The following is a 13609-nucleotide window of genomic DNA, read 5'->3' as shown; positions in this document are numbered from 1 at the left end:
TGGGGGGGGTTTTGTTGTTTTGTTTTATTTTTCAATTACTTCAGAAGTTGGGGCAATATATTCCTTTGACCAAGATGAAAATACTGAACTACAGATTTCAATCAGAGCAGTTTAAAATATAGCAGTCATTTTGTTGTGTTGAGGTAATGATCTTGTGATCATGGTCCAAATAATATGCAAGAGGCCAGAATTCTTGTGGGTGATATCTTCTATTGGACGAACTCCATGTCTATCCCAACCATGCAATCAGACAAATAATTTACATATGAATCTAACTGATGCATATATTGATTTAATATTACAAAATGGCACGTTTTGATCCTTGCCATCAAAATCTGCTCCTTCAAGAGGCATCTAACCAAATCCATTCTTATTTAAGGCTCCACAAACAGTGATAACTAAAATTGGATAAAAAATTAAGGTTACATTGTGCTCTTGAATAAATCCACAAGGTTTTCACTTAAGTCAACTGAACTGACACAGAAAACTGTATTGGCAGTAATTAGTCAGACAGACAATCTATACTTGCAAGTTTTACCTGTATACACATTTCAGTTAGAAGCATGTTTTAAAATTGGACTAGGTATATCAGTAAAACTATAAAGTGCATAAAATTATTGTAGTGGGTGGTTCATGCACATAACAGTCTTAAATTCCACTGGTGAACTTGCCTCAGGACACAACATAAATCATCAAATTACCAAACAAGCAATACATAGACAAATAAAGAATTAACTCATACCCTGCAGTCTTTTTCCAGACCCTAAGAAAGTACCCTAGCTGGATGCTGCTGCTTCTAAGGCCCAAAGTCCCCTTCTTACTTGGCTGCAGCTAGCTTGCAGCCCAAGAAGTGCAGCCTGCTACAGATATAATATAGTTTCAGCCCCCTCAAAATCATGTTATTTGGTCAATTTATGCAGTACTGAATCCTTTTTTCTAAAACTAATTCCTCTCAGAGACTCAGTTTTGTCAATCAGAAATTGTTTTAATAAACATTTGCTATCAACTGTCACAACCCAAGGGTGTGATTTTTGTTTGTGTGCGCTTCAGCACTGCTAAATTATTTCCCGCCACTCGGAGCTTTCTTCGCAGGGTGCATTTCTGAGCTGCAAAGAGGGAAATGCACGGTGCAAAGGAGTTCCCGCCACCCGCATGCAAATTTGTGTCCCACTATTGGCTGTTTCTAAATTATTCCCACGTGGCAGCTAGCGATTGGCTTGCTAGCCATATAAGAGGCTTGAGCGGTTTCCGCCCAAGTTGGAGGACTCCACAACCATCTGGAGAGAGAAAAAGAGAAAGAGGAGGGCTTCACGTCTCGTGAAGATCTCTAAGCACTGCGGAGCCTATCGGACCCAGTGTGTGTACCTTAAGAAGGCTATAGGGGTCTGATCAGCCTCTAGCCTCTCCCCGTCGCCGAACGATCCCTCGACGAACCCCTTCCCTGCGCACAAGTTCCACGGAGCCTAGCAAACTTCGTGTGAGTGTATCCAGAGCTCTCTGCTTCAAGTCATTTTCTTCGGTTGACACGATGGGCTCGCGGTTTAGAGCCTTCAACCGGATTGGGCTAGAAGGTTCGCGTGGAAGGAACTCTAGTCCGCCTCTCTTCTTTTCTGTCTGTAACCACAACTCAAGCAAGTTTACCTGCCTGCACCGCGACCATCTACGGTGTAAGTAAAATAATGTTTAATCAACCGCTAAGCTTCCGTGCCTAATTCTAGCGCGCCGCCTGCATTCCCCGACCCGGCGTGTCCAGGCTGCTGGCCACAGCCCGCCATGAAAAGAAAACCCCCGAGGGCCTCGGACTGCTCCCGGTCCGCACATGGCGACAAGGATGGGATCAGGGGAAGGCACATTGGAGCTAGAATTAGTTAAAAACTGCCCTAGGCGCAGTGGAAAACGCCAAGTAGAAAACTTTATGGAACTGGAGGCGCATATCGCTTACCACCAGGCGGGCAGAACGGGTGAGAGATTTATCAGCGGACGCCTTTCGCTGAAGGGAGAAGAGGGAGCTTTCGAAGACGGAGCCCAGAAAGAGAGGGAAGTGTATTTGCACCCCGTGGCATTCGGGTGTATAATGAGTGATGAGCAGGTCCTGTTCAGGCCCCTCGACACTGTGTCCCTCGCCAGAGTCAACCCAGCGGGCGAAGTAAACCTGACCCTCACCCGGGAGTGTGCCCGTTGCCTAAGATGTGCTCGGAAGAGTGAAGAACCGGTACCGATCGACCGGTTCTCCCCCTTTATGCTGGCGTCTAGATTAAGGGGTCGCGAGCTTCCATCCGAGCTCCGCGAAGATCTGGAGACGGAGGAACGCACCGCGGATGAGAGGGTGGCCCCACAATACGACAAGGGGGGAGTGTTAACTGCAACGTTTCACACTGTAACCGATCTAATGCATAAGAATTTAAGTTTAAAAGCCCAGCTGTGTATGGCCGTTCGAGCGGTCAAAGAAGCGGCTGCGAAAGAGAATCCTGAAACACCACACCAAGATGGCGCTGAGCAAGAGGGAGACTGCGTGGAAGAACCGGAAGAGAAGGGTGGAGCTTCGGAGGAAACCGCGAGAGTTTGGTCAGCGACTCCGCCCACTGACGCAGCGTCGTTTCCGACGACCACACCTTCACGCCGAAGGAGGGGAGAATCAAGCGGAGGAGTGCATCCGCCCCTCCTGCCTGAAGCAATAACAGCAGCAGTGACTCCCACAGCAGTAGTTCAGCCTGTAACAACATCGACTCCCGAAAGAGCAGCTCGTCCTGTAACAACAATCAACCCAGTGACTGATACACAAGATGCTGCCACCAGTTGCATTCGTGCTTGGACGGAGTTACAGCAGCTGTACAGAGAATCTGAAATGGAGTCCGACGAGGCTATAGTCTCATGGCTGGAACTCATGTCCATGGAGTTTGAGCTTGACTAACCACCTATTGTGTAAAAATTTTGTAAATATTTTGAGATACGTTAACTTATTTTTTGAGAGTTTTGTTCACAGATCCGGAACTCAGAGTGCATGGCGAAAAGAAGCCCCAAGAAGGATAACATCATTGAGGAGCAAGGGCTTGATGCGCGACTTCGCCATGACGCCCACTGAAGCCCTGATCATGCAGTTTTTTGTTATGAATCTGATTATGTGTATATGTATTTGTATGGGTTATTATTTGATTCGATCCCTAGAGGACGAACTTCTTATGCTAGCAAATTCTGTGTTTATTCGTTTAGTTCAGCAACCCATGGTAAGAGCTCTTAATAACTCGAGTGACGAGTGTATGGTCTAATTTAGCTATGCCTTCAGCAAGGGGGGATGTCACAACCCAAGGGTGTGATTTTTGTTTGTGTGTGCTTCGGCACTGCTAAATTATTTCCTGCCACTTGGAGCTTTCTTTGCAGGGTGCATTTCTGAGCTGCAAAGAGGGAAATGCACGGTGCAAAGGAGTTCCCGCCACCCGCATGCAAATTTGTGTCCCACTATTGGCTGTTTCTAAATTATTCCCACGTGGCGGCTAGCGATTGGCTTGCTAGCCATATAAGAGGCTTGAGCGGTTTCCGCCCAAGTTGGAGGACTCCACAACCATCTGGAGAGAGAAAAAGAGAAAGAGGAGGGCTTCACGTTTTGTGAAGATCTCTAAGCGCTGCGGAGCCTATCGGACCCAGTGTGTGTACCTTAAGAAGGCTATAGGGGTCTGATCAGCCTCTAGCCTCTCCCCATCGCTGAACGATCCCTCAATGGACCCCTTCCCTGCGCGCAAGTTCCACGGAGCCTAGCAAACTTCGTGTGAGTGTATTCAGAGCTCTCTGCTTTGAGTTATTTTCTTCGGTTGACATGACGGGCTCGCGGTTTAGAGCCTTCAACCGGATTGGGCTAGAGGTTCGCGTGGAAGGAACTCTAGTCCGCCTCTCTTCTTTTCTGTCTGTAACCGCAACTCAAGCAAGTTTTCCTGCCTGCACCGCGACCATCTACGGTGTAAGTAAAATAATCTTTAATCAATCGCTAAGCTTCCGTGCCTAATTCTAGTGCGCCGCCTGCATTCCCCAACCCGGCGTGTCTGCGCTGCTGGCCACAGCCCACTGCGAAAAGAAAACCCCCGAGGGCCTCGGACCGCTCCCGGCCCGCACATCAACCATGCAAGTTAGTTTGAAGAATCTGAAAAAACATATCAGATATTATAGTGTACACCCCTATTAGCATTTAGTATATATAATAGGGTATATGTTCACGTTTGAACTACCATCACTAGCAGTGGTCCCATTATAGCTTTGTCAGGTAATGTAACAAACCACTACGAATAGCTCCATTTACTGTAATTTTTAGCACGGCAGGTTGCTGTAAGAGTGCACCACCCAGAATCCTTTACATATAATCATGTTATTCTTTTAGAGAGTGGAAGAGAAAAAAACACTAAACAAAGCAAATTCTTAGCAACCAAACTCAGAGTTTACATGTAGTATAGATAATGTTGCATACAGGTTAACTACTATGAATGGTTATATTTCCATAAACTGGACAAAATGTAAAATAAATCATTTCATCTTAAGTAAGCAGAAAGAAAAAGTGACAAACAAATACTATGTTTGTTTGTCTGTAACCTACAACTTAGTTTTCAAGGTTTATTTTGCACAGGAAAAAAAGTTAAGGCAGATTTGGGTTTGTAGATATGATTTCTAGGGCTGTGTGAAATTTTGCTGGCTGTTTCGTTTTGACACTGTTTCCACTAGTTTCGAGCTTGAAACAGCAAAATCGAAATGAAACAGAGGACTTTGAAACAGCCTCGAAACAAAATGAGGCCAGCCGAAACATTTCGAAATGGTTCAAGTTTCAAAGCAGCAGCCAGGTGGTGGGAGGCAGGGGAGAGCCAGGGTTGCGGAATGTGGCTCAGCCAGGCAGGGAGTGCAGCCCTGGCTCTCCCCGCTTCCCACTGCCGGGCTGCGCTCCGATGGGCTCCACCAGTCCCATGGAGCTCAGCCTGGTACCGGAGCTGGCTGGAGGAGGATGCGGGGCCTGAGGCAGATCAACTGATGTAGGGATTCTCCCTTGCTCCGGGATTGGGGTGGCAGGTCCCTGTACCAGCTGATCCGCCCTGGCCCGATGCCGCTGGCCCCAGGCAACAGCACCCATCTCCTGTCAGCTGGCAGGCAGATCAGAGGCCTGCCAGCAGCCCCAGGAGGGCTCTGGGGGCTGTGCCAGAGTCCTCTCAGGGCTGCAAGTTCTGGATCTGCTTGCAGGGTGACAGGAGCCGGGTGCTGCTGCCTGGGACTGGCGGCAGCACCATTCTTCCCAGCGCCAGTCAAAGGCAACAGCACCCAGCTTCTCTCATCTGGCAGGCAGATTGGGGGCTCACACCCCTGGGAGGACTCCAGCACAGCCCCCACAGCTCTCCTGGGGGTGCCAGCGAGCCCCTGATCTGCCTGCATGCTGCATTTTATGTTCCCCCATAATAACTATGGGTGAAACATTGAAACAGCGTTGAAGCAGCAAAACAGTTTCAATGAAACAAAATGGAACAGTGGTTTCAAAACTAAATGAAACTCAAAACAAAACACTGTTCTATCGAGTCATCAAAACTGAAGCTGAATCAGAACAATGCTGTTGCCCTAATGGTTTCCACATATCATAGGAAAGCAGGGCTGGAAGGTACCTCTCAAAGTTATCTAGTCAAGCCCCCTGCTCCACCAGCCAAGTGCGAAATCACCCAAGTATCTGTCCAACTTGTTCTTAAAAATTTCCAGGAATAGAGCTTCCACAACTTCTCTAGGGAGCCTCTTTCTAATGCCTGACCACCCTCAGAATCAGAAATTTCCTCCTAATCTCTAATCTTAATTTCCCCTGCTACAGTTTGAGGCTATTACTCCTACTCCTGTGGGGAAAGAGAGAAAAGCCCATCTCTATCTTGTCTATTATAATCCTTCAGCTATTCAAGACTGTTATCCAATTTCCATCCCCCCTCCTCCCATCGCCTCAGTCTTCTCTTCTCCAGACTAAGTAACACTAATTCTTTCAGTCTTTGCTTCATAAACCATAAATCAAGTCTCTAAGCATTTTTACTGCTTTCTACAGGATTTTTTCCAATTTGTCCATATTCTTCTTGAAGTGAGACCCCAAACTGGACACAATACTCCAAAGTAAGGCCTCACCAGTGCTGAACAAAGCATAAAAATCACTTTCCTTGATAGGCACATCTGTTAATACAACTTTTGTTAATACAATTTAGTATGCTGACAGTTCTGTGAATGCAACCTAGTATGCTGTTGGCATTTTTTTGCAACCAGAGCACAACTAGTGACTAACATTAAGTTTATGGTCTACTGTAACCCCCCAGGTCCTTCTCTGCGGTACTGCAACCTAGCCAGTCATGTATATATTTATATATAATCATAACTACCACGTTTAGTAAGTAGTTACTTGTACAAACATATTTGGAATTACGTAAGCCTTGATAAGGGCAGCTTGCATGAATGTTATCACCTAAATGATAAACAGTTCCACACAGAAAAAAGGACCTGCATTTACTGTCATTGTCTAGATAACTATTGAATAATTACTCTAAACCAAGGCAATTAGTGTTTCTTTTGGTCCTGTATGTATGATAATAAGAGTCATTCTCTTTGTAATAAGACATATGATTAATATGGGTGTCTGGTAATTTCAGATTAATAATTCTCTAAACCATAAAGTGATACCCATGCACTAGCAAAATTGATGCAAATTGATGCTGATATAAATTATCTAACACAAATTGAAATTTACAAAAACCATTAAGCACCACAAATGTGAAGATAAATCATACTCAGCTACCCTTTGGACTTTGTCAGCTCTTCTGTAACACAGATTACTAAAAAAGAATTATTCAAACTTTTGGCTCTGTTACTATGAACACAAATGAAGTAAAACAAGGTCAGATTTTAGCTGGATTAGGCTAATCACCAAACCACAGTGATGACTATCTCCTCTAACACAATATATGCTATGTTTAAACACTCAATAGCCCAGAGATTCATTAAAAATATTGTATAATCCATGGCAGTCTTTTCCATTAACACTGTTAAAATATTTTTGTTTTCCCATATCCTGTAATCCCAATTCATAATTTTAAATGGTGGCATTAATTTAAAACAGCCAAGTTTTTACAGTCACTCACCCTGCAGCAAGCTAATATACTGGAAATAGAAGTTATACACTCTTCAGCTAATGCAGCAGAGAATTAAAATTATAAAACTGCTTTCTAAACCCACAAATCACATTATTTGATTATGTTTCATTTCACTTTCACTAGTATAAATGAGGGGTAGTTATAAAACCCATAGCCTACAGCCAGCCATGAAGCTCTGAACTGCCCCAGGGTGCTCTATCATGGGTTGGTTATGCCCTCCACAATAACCCAGCATTCTCATTCAATGATCACACAACCTTTCTGGTATCCTGCTTCACCCAACACTGTGAGTGATCCCCTGTAGCTCCAGCCTTCCTGCAGCAGACTTGCCCTCCCCATAGCTCAGCCATTTCCCATTTTGGTGCTTCTCCTCCACACCTGTCTCTGGTTCTGCTTGCTGAGGTTTTTGACTCTCAGTGGGCCACTCCCTCACTAGCTTTCCCACAGCTACAGCCCCTCAGTTAGGCTGGCTGACTCCTCTTACAGGGAGTTACAGTACTGGCGAAAGGGGTTTCTGAACCTGGACACTATATACAGGCTCCCATCTTTGGAAATGGCATCATTATACCAGAAAATACAAAGGGAACCAATATTAGTAGGTGCATTGGGAAACTAGATAATGGGTAAGTTCTTGTGTCTGGAAGAATGAATACCTCTCAATTTCCTCCATTATGCCACCCCTTTGAGTGGAGAGTCACAGCTCTGACTCCTGTTGAGGTACAGTAAAGCCATGACAAGTAGGCTCTCCAACAAGGATGGTTGGTCCAACACAGCCGCCAGTGAAGCCAATAAGATCTAAAGCAAAAGGATTTAAAAGCCATTTCTGACTTCCGAAAATTCCACTAACTGTCAGGCACAGCAATCTCCTCTCCCAAGGTATTCTCTGGACAGTTAAGGAGAAGAAACTAAAGGTCTGACATCCATTTATGTTCATTAAAGCTTGTTAATCCTATCCTGTAATGGTGCTCCCCATTTTCCTTTAGGAGTAAAGTGAACTTAGACTGTGCTTCACCCTCTCTAGAGGTTTAATTCTCTACTTTCCAAAGTGTTCCTCATAGACAGCATATAAATTATGGGAGAAGTACGATAACCTCATATTCTAGTGCAGGGGTGTCCAACCTTTTTGAATGTGGGGCCGGATCATGAACTTTTTATCACCCAGTGGGCTGGCAGGAGCGGGCGCTCGCGCAGCCTGTCCAGTCCGGCCACAGCCTGGGGGGGGCAGGGGTTAGGGGGTGCCACCCGACCCTGCCATGTCCTCCCTGCCACCTGGGCGGCCTCAAGGATGCTCCCACACCTGCGCACCTGGGCTCAGCAGCCAGGGGGACATGTGGGGACTCTACAGGGGGGTGCGGGATGTGCAGGGACACCCCCCATGCTCCCTCTCCTCCAGGGCAGCCCAAGCCGAAGCGGCAGGGGTCCCTCCCTCTCCGGGGCCTGCGACTCACCACCCCCAGCATGATGTCTGCATTTGCGGGGGGATGTGGGGAAGCAGAAGCGGTGCCAGCTTCCCACCCCAACAGCTACAGCAGCAGCGGCAGCAGCATCTCCTGCAGGCCCAGCTGCAGCATCCCTCTGAGCCAGCATCAGTACCCCCCACGCCCGCCCGCTGCACTGTGACCTGCTCCAGCCCACACAGCTGGCGGGGACCGGTGCAGGGCGCGGCCGGCATGCAAATGAGGAAGGGAGGGGCAGGGCTAGGAACAGAAACCCTGCAATGTGGGAGAGGGGAGGAGCTGGCATGTAAATGAGGAAGGGAGGGGTGGGGCAAGGAAGGGACACCGTGAAAGAAGGGGGGAGGGGAGGAGCCGCACTGTGTCAGCAACGTCAAGCTGACGCAGTGCGTGTGGGACCCTTGTCCCTTCCCCAGCCCTTCAGCAGCCATTAGGAAGCTGCTGAGGGGCTGGGGGAGGGACAAGGGGTGGGAACGAAAGTAAACAGTGTTTACTTTCATTTTCCATTGCAGCACCATGGGCCACAGAAAATGGCTTCGCGGGCCATATGTTGCACAAGCTTTTTCTAGTGGGTAGCAAACTTGGACTTTTTATTTGTGACTTCAGTATCATTCTGTTGGTGACCTGTTTTTAAGATCAATTGGAACTAATAAATATTCCTTTTTTAAAGAACAGGTCAAATATTTAGATACCTAAACATAGATATAGGATCCTAATATTGAGCTCTTTTAAAGTAACATAACATTTCTAGAATTCTGCATGAGTGCTCAAGTACTAAGAACTATGGGTGGTATAAAAATTTTTGTTATTAATGATGTAAAATTCTGGTAGCACCCAAAGTCCTCAATCAGTATGGAGGCTCCAGTACAACTAAGTGTTGTCAACATTCACATTTTTATTGCAAGTTTCACATTTTCTGATGTGTTACCTAAGGCTGCATGTGCTGGGGTCAAGATCTTAGCTTTAATTTAAAATTACATTTCCACCCACCACAATTGCAGAGAAAATGTTGAACTATGAAACCATCATATGATAAATCACTCAGAAACAAGAAAGAAAACACTGAAAACCAAAATTGTATTATTTTCATTTTTAAAAATGATTTTTTGTGGAAAAGCAGCCTTGACTCCTGCCTTTTGAATGTTTGAGGGAGGCAATGATTAACCTTACACAAAGACACAGAAAGATCTCACTGCCTGAGTTTGCCTGGTGATAAAATAATAGGGCACCTAATCAAGAATGATCTAATCACATTGGTATGACATTGCATTTGTATTTTACAGCTGAAGGAACATGCGTGGGCAACTGGTGCCGCCTTAGTCGGGGGCGGGGGGGCATATGCCCCACCCAGGGACCAGCCAGTGACTGGTGGTGCCCCACCACGGCCAATCACAAGACGGCCAATTGCTGCAGCCACTTCCGGGAGTGCCATGGTACTCCACTCCCTGGCTGGTGCTTGTAGGGGGGGCACCAGTGTTCCTGCCTGCCCCTCCCCCCCGCCTGTCACCTAAGTGGCGAGTGCAGATGGTCAGGGGGTGCACCAGCACTCTCAGGGGGTGCACATGCACCCCCGTGCACCCCTATGCATCACCACTGGGAACAGGAGGGCTTCTAGGAATGACAGAACAGAAAATCTATTGACAAAATAACTTACACTATTTCATGTTGGTGTCTTTAGTTTCCCTGTTTCTAAACCACACTGTATCTTGACTTTGAATGTCTATATCCCTGCTAGCTAGGAAGGATGGAAGTGATATCATGCATCTTTCTCAGCTTAATTTAAATCTACAGCAATGATCCTCAACCTGGGTGCCAAGAGATCCTGTTCAGGGTGTTGCACAATATTAGGTATGCAAACACCTACAAATGATTCACAAGATAAACCCATACCTTTCAAATAGGAATCCATAGTGTCAACAATGACACCGTTACGGCCTGTCTAAGCTCTTTGCAACAGAAGAATCTCCCTTTTTTCTGTAGTCAAAAAATGAGTGAAAACCAAGAGCTGGCATTTTCTGAGGTGTATCTGGAATCTAACGTGGCTGGGGTGAGTCACTTATCTACAAAATGTAAAACTGAGGCCAGAAAGGCGACAGTGTACATTTAGGAAGTCACAGCATTGCTTAGAAGTAGAGACATATGCTCTAAGTAATGCTTTGCTACAAAGAGTTACTCCTGGCTCTATGCTCCAGAATGGATAAGTTCTAACATACTTGCCTAATAAATCACTCCTGCATGGGACTTGACATAACTGTTTTGGTCAAAATAGCACTTGTCTTTCCTCTCTACAGTTGCCTTATACTGAAGTACCATCATTACCCATTGAAGTGGGAAAAAGTAAACATGCTGTATCAAGAACAGCATTTCTGAAACACAATGTCTTGTGTCATGGTTTAGAACACTGAACAACAAAAATTCAGAACAGGACAGCCTGTTAAAAGAAAATAAAATGAAAGAGACTGAAAATGTTTTTCACTGCCAGCAGCGAGTTTAAAAATTATAGTTTTGAGCACTAGGGTAGAAAGGACTGGGAGAAGAAATAAGAATGTGCAGTCAAGATGTGGCTTATTTGTGCATAAAATATAGGTGTAACTGGGTGGAACGCTTCCAGCAGTGCCTATAACAACATTCATCAGCTGGTTGTGGGTAGCTGCTAAATTAAATGGGAGAAGGAAATATTGGCCTTACTGAATTGCAAAAGTGGCTGCTTAGTTGATATGCTCTAAGAAAGCTACTATGCTAACTGTCGCAAAAAGAAGAAATATATTTGTGGTAAGTGCTGCTGAACTGTGGATGAAGCCTACAAATAAGGTAGTTTACTTGATTCCTCTATTCCTGCTTTCTCTCTCTGCCTGGCATCTAGATATTAATCTCCATGGGGCTAAAGAATAAAAGAAAAAAGTGATAGGCAAGAAGAAAAAAAGTGATAGGCCAGCAAAATGAAATCAAACCCTTTTTATCAAGAGCTAGCTCAGAAGCCATCCTGTCAAGCAGAGTGGTTCAGACTTGTTTGTTCTCTGAGGAACGTGTAGGATTTCTATAAAATGTCGCATTTTAGTGCATAATGTTCCTTGCGAGTGAAAAAATAATTAAAACCCAGGCTTTTGTTGGGTCACTTTTAAGGTCACTACACTGGAACTAATCACATGGTTTGTCACAAGGCACATGTTACAATTCCCTGATTGGCTACACCTACCTCATGAACTCAGAAGGCCTCTAATGCAGAACTTCACTTCATCAGCACCTTGAGAAAAAGGAAAAATCAGGAAAAATACTGTGAAGTACTCCAAAGTAACAGTTATCTCCTGCTGTTACTACACTGAAAGGAGTTTCATGAGGGATGAATTTACCTAGGCTTCTTTTTCAAATCAACATAATTATTACAAGTTCTCAAGAGCCCCTTTTTTTTCCCCCTGAACATGACCTGGCATAACTTATCTCAGCTGTTTCACTTCTGTTCATTTTTCATTCATATTCTACAAGAAATATTAACTTGACAAGAATGTTAGCAGAGAATTTTAAGCAAATATTAAGTACTATTGACTGAAAATTTGAATTGACAAATACTAATCTTTGCATAATTTTGCAAACCAAGAGATATGCTTATCTAAGCAGGAATAGAAACAATCTAATGATCTGCATACCCAATTCCAAATTAACCACATATCATAGGCATAAGTATTCTGAAATTTTTCATGAGAAATCTGGAAATCAGGAAGCAGTAGCTACTGCTCCGTAATTAATCAACAGACAGATACTGGAAGCAATCAGTTCAACTGGCCCAACAAAAATCTCACTTTCAACAAAAAAGTATTATTTTTAGAAGAAAAAAAATCTATCATTTTTCTTTCAGTTCTAATACACAGTTAACAATTTTTAAAGAACCAATGCAATATTTTATTTGTGAGTCATCTAAACAGAAAGAATCAACATTTTATTCTTCAAAATGAATAATTGGTGTGGCTTATCTTTCAAACCAGTGCTGGACTGAGACAGAGATGATCTGTCTCTGATCCTATTCAACCTGGCAGTGGAAAAAATTAACAGGAGCATAAATATCATAAGGGGAGAAGTTCAGCTGAATGGAGAGCATAAAGTCCTCGTACATCCTGATGATATAGTTCTCATAAGTGAAAACATGAACAATATAGAAGCTCTATATACATGATTAAGAAGTTAAGCAAATAGAATCAGACTACAAGTAAACATGGACACAACATAGTATCTGGTGGTAAATAGGGCAGCTGTAAATTAGGGACCTCACATAACAATAAACAACACTAATTTTAAGTGGCTCATTTCTAGTATTTAGGTACTATCATAACACGGAATGGTAATCAAGGATAAAATTAAAGGAAAAATAGAAGAATATAGGGCCTACTTTGTATTGCACAAGTTCCTGTTATCCAAACTTACCCCAAGGAAAATGAAACTTCAAGTTTATAAAACCCTAATCAGGCTATGTATAACCTACAGCAGTCACATCTGCGTTCTCTCACAAGCCAACAAGATATAGTAGTATCTTCCCACTTCAAGATCATATTGAAAAGAAGATTGTATGGAAAATCTTTGGTGCACAGTATGATCCCTATTCAGCCCATATGAACCAAGAATGAGTTACAGGCAACCCTCGCCATCCCCGTGGTATGATGATCCCTGAAAATGGCGAAATCCGCAAATAGGGCACTGCATCCATGAATGCAGTCTGTGTTCATGAATGCAGTGCCCCCGGCGGCTGGGGAGGAGGACACGGCTCTGGTGTTGACAGTGGGAGCAGAGTGGCAGGAGCGTAGCGGTGGGAGCCCGGCGGCATGAAGCGCGGAGTTCCCGAGGAGCTCTGGTAAGTGCTTAACATGTATTTAAAATGCGGGTTTGGCATTCACGAATATTTGAAACAGCAAATACTGAACCCACAAATACCAAGGGTTTCCTGTATATCAATTATAGAGAGATCCAACTCTAACACAGGAAATCAGAGCACAATGACTATAGTAGCTAAGCCATGTCAAAAGAGCAGAA

The 13609-nt window shown here is 44.4% G+C and overlaps 1 long non-coding RNA gene across 1 annotated transcript in view; it reads right to left on the bottom strand.

Annotated features, from left to right (window-relative positions):
* Nucleotides 1-11786: 11786 nt before the first annotated feature.
* The window catches only part of LOC109280398 (uncharacterized), a 93582-nt gene continuing 91759 nt past the window's right edge, over nucleotides 11787-13609 (bottom strand). Inside the window, exon 4 of the long non-coding RNA XR_002086705.1 lies at nucleotides 11787-11834. This is a non-coding gene — a long non-coding RNA (uncharacterized LOC109280398). The remainder of the gene's footprint in view (nucleotides 11835-13609) is intronic.

This window comes from Alligator mississippiensis, chromosome 1 (assembly GCF_030867095.1).
Source record: "Alligator mississippiensis isolate rAllMis1 chromosome 1, rAllMis1, whole genome shotgun sequence".
Lineage (NCBI taxonomy): Eukaryota > Metazoa > Chordata > Crocodylia > Alligatoridae > Alligator > Alligator mississippiensis.
Note: the sequence above shows the minus strand (reverse complement) of the source record. Positions and strands in the feature narration are given on the sequence as shown.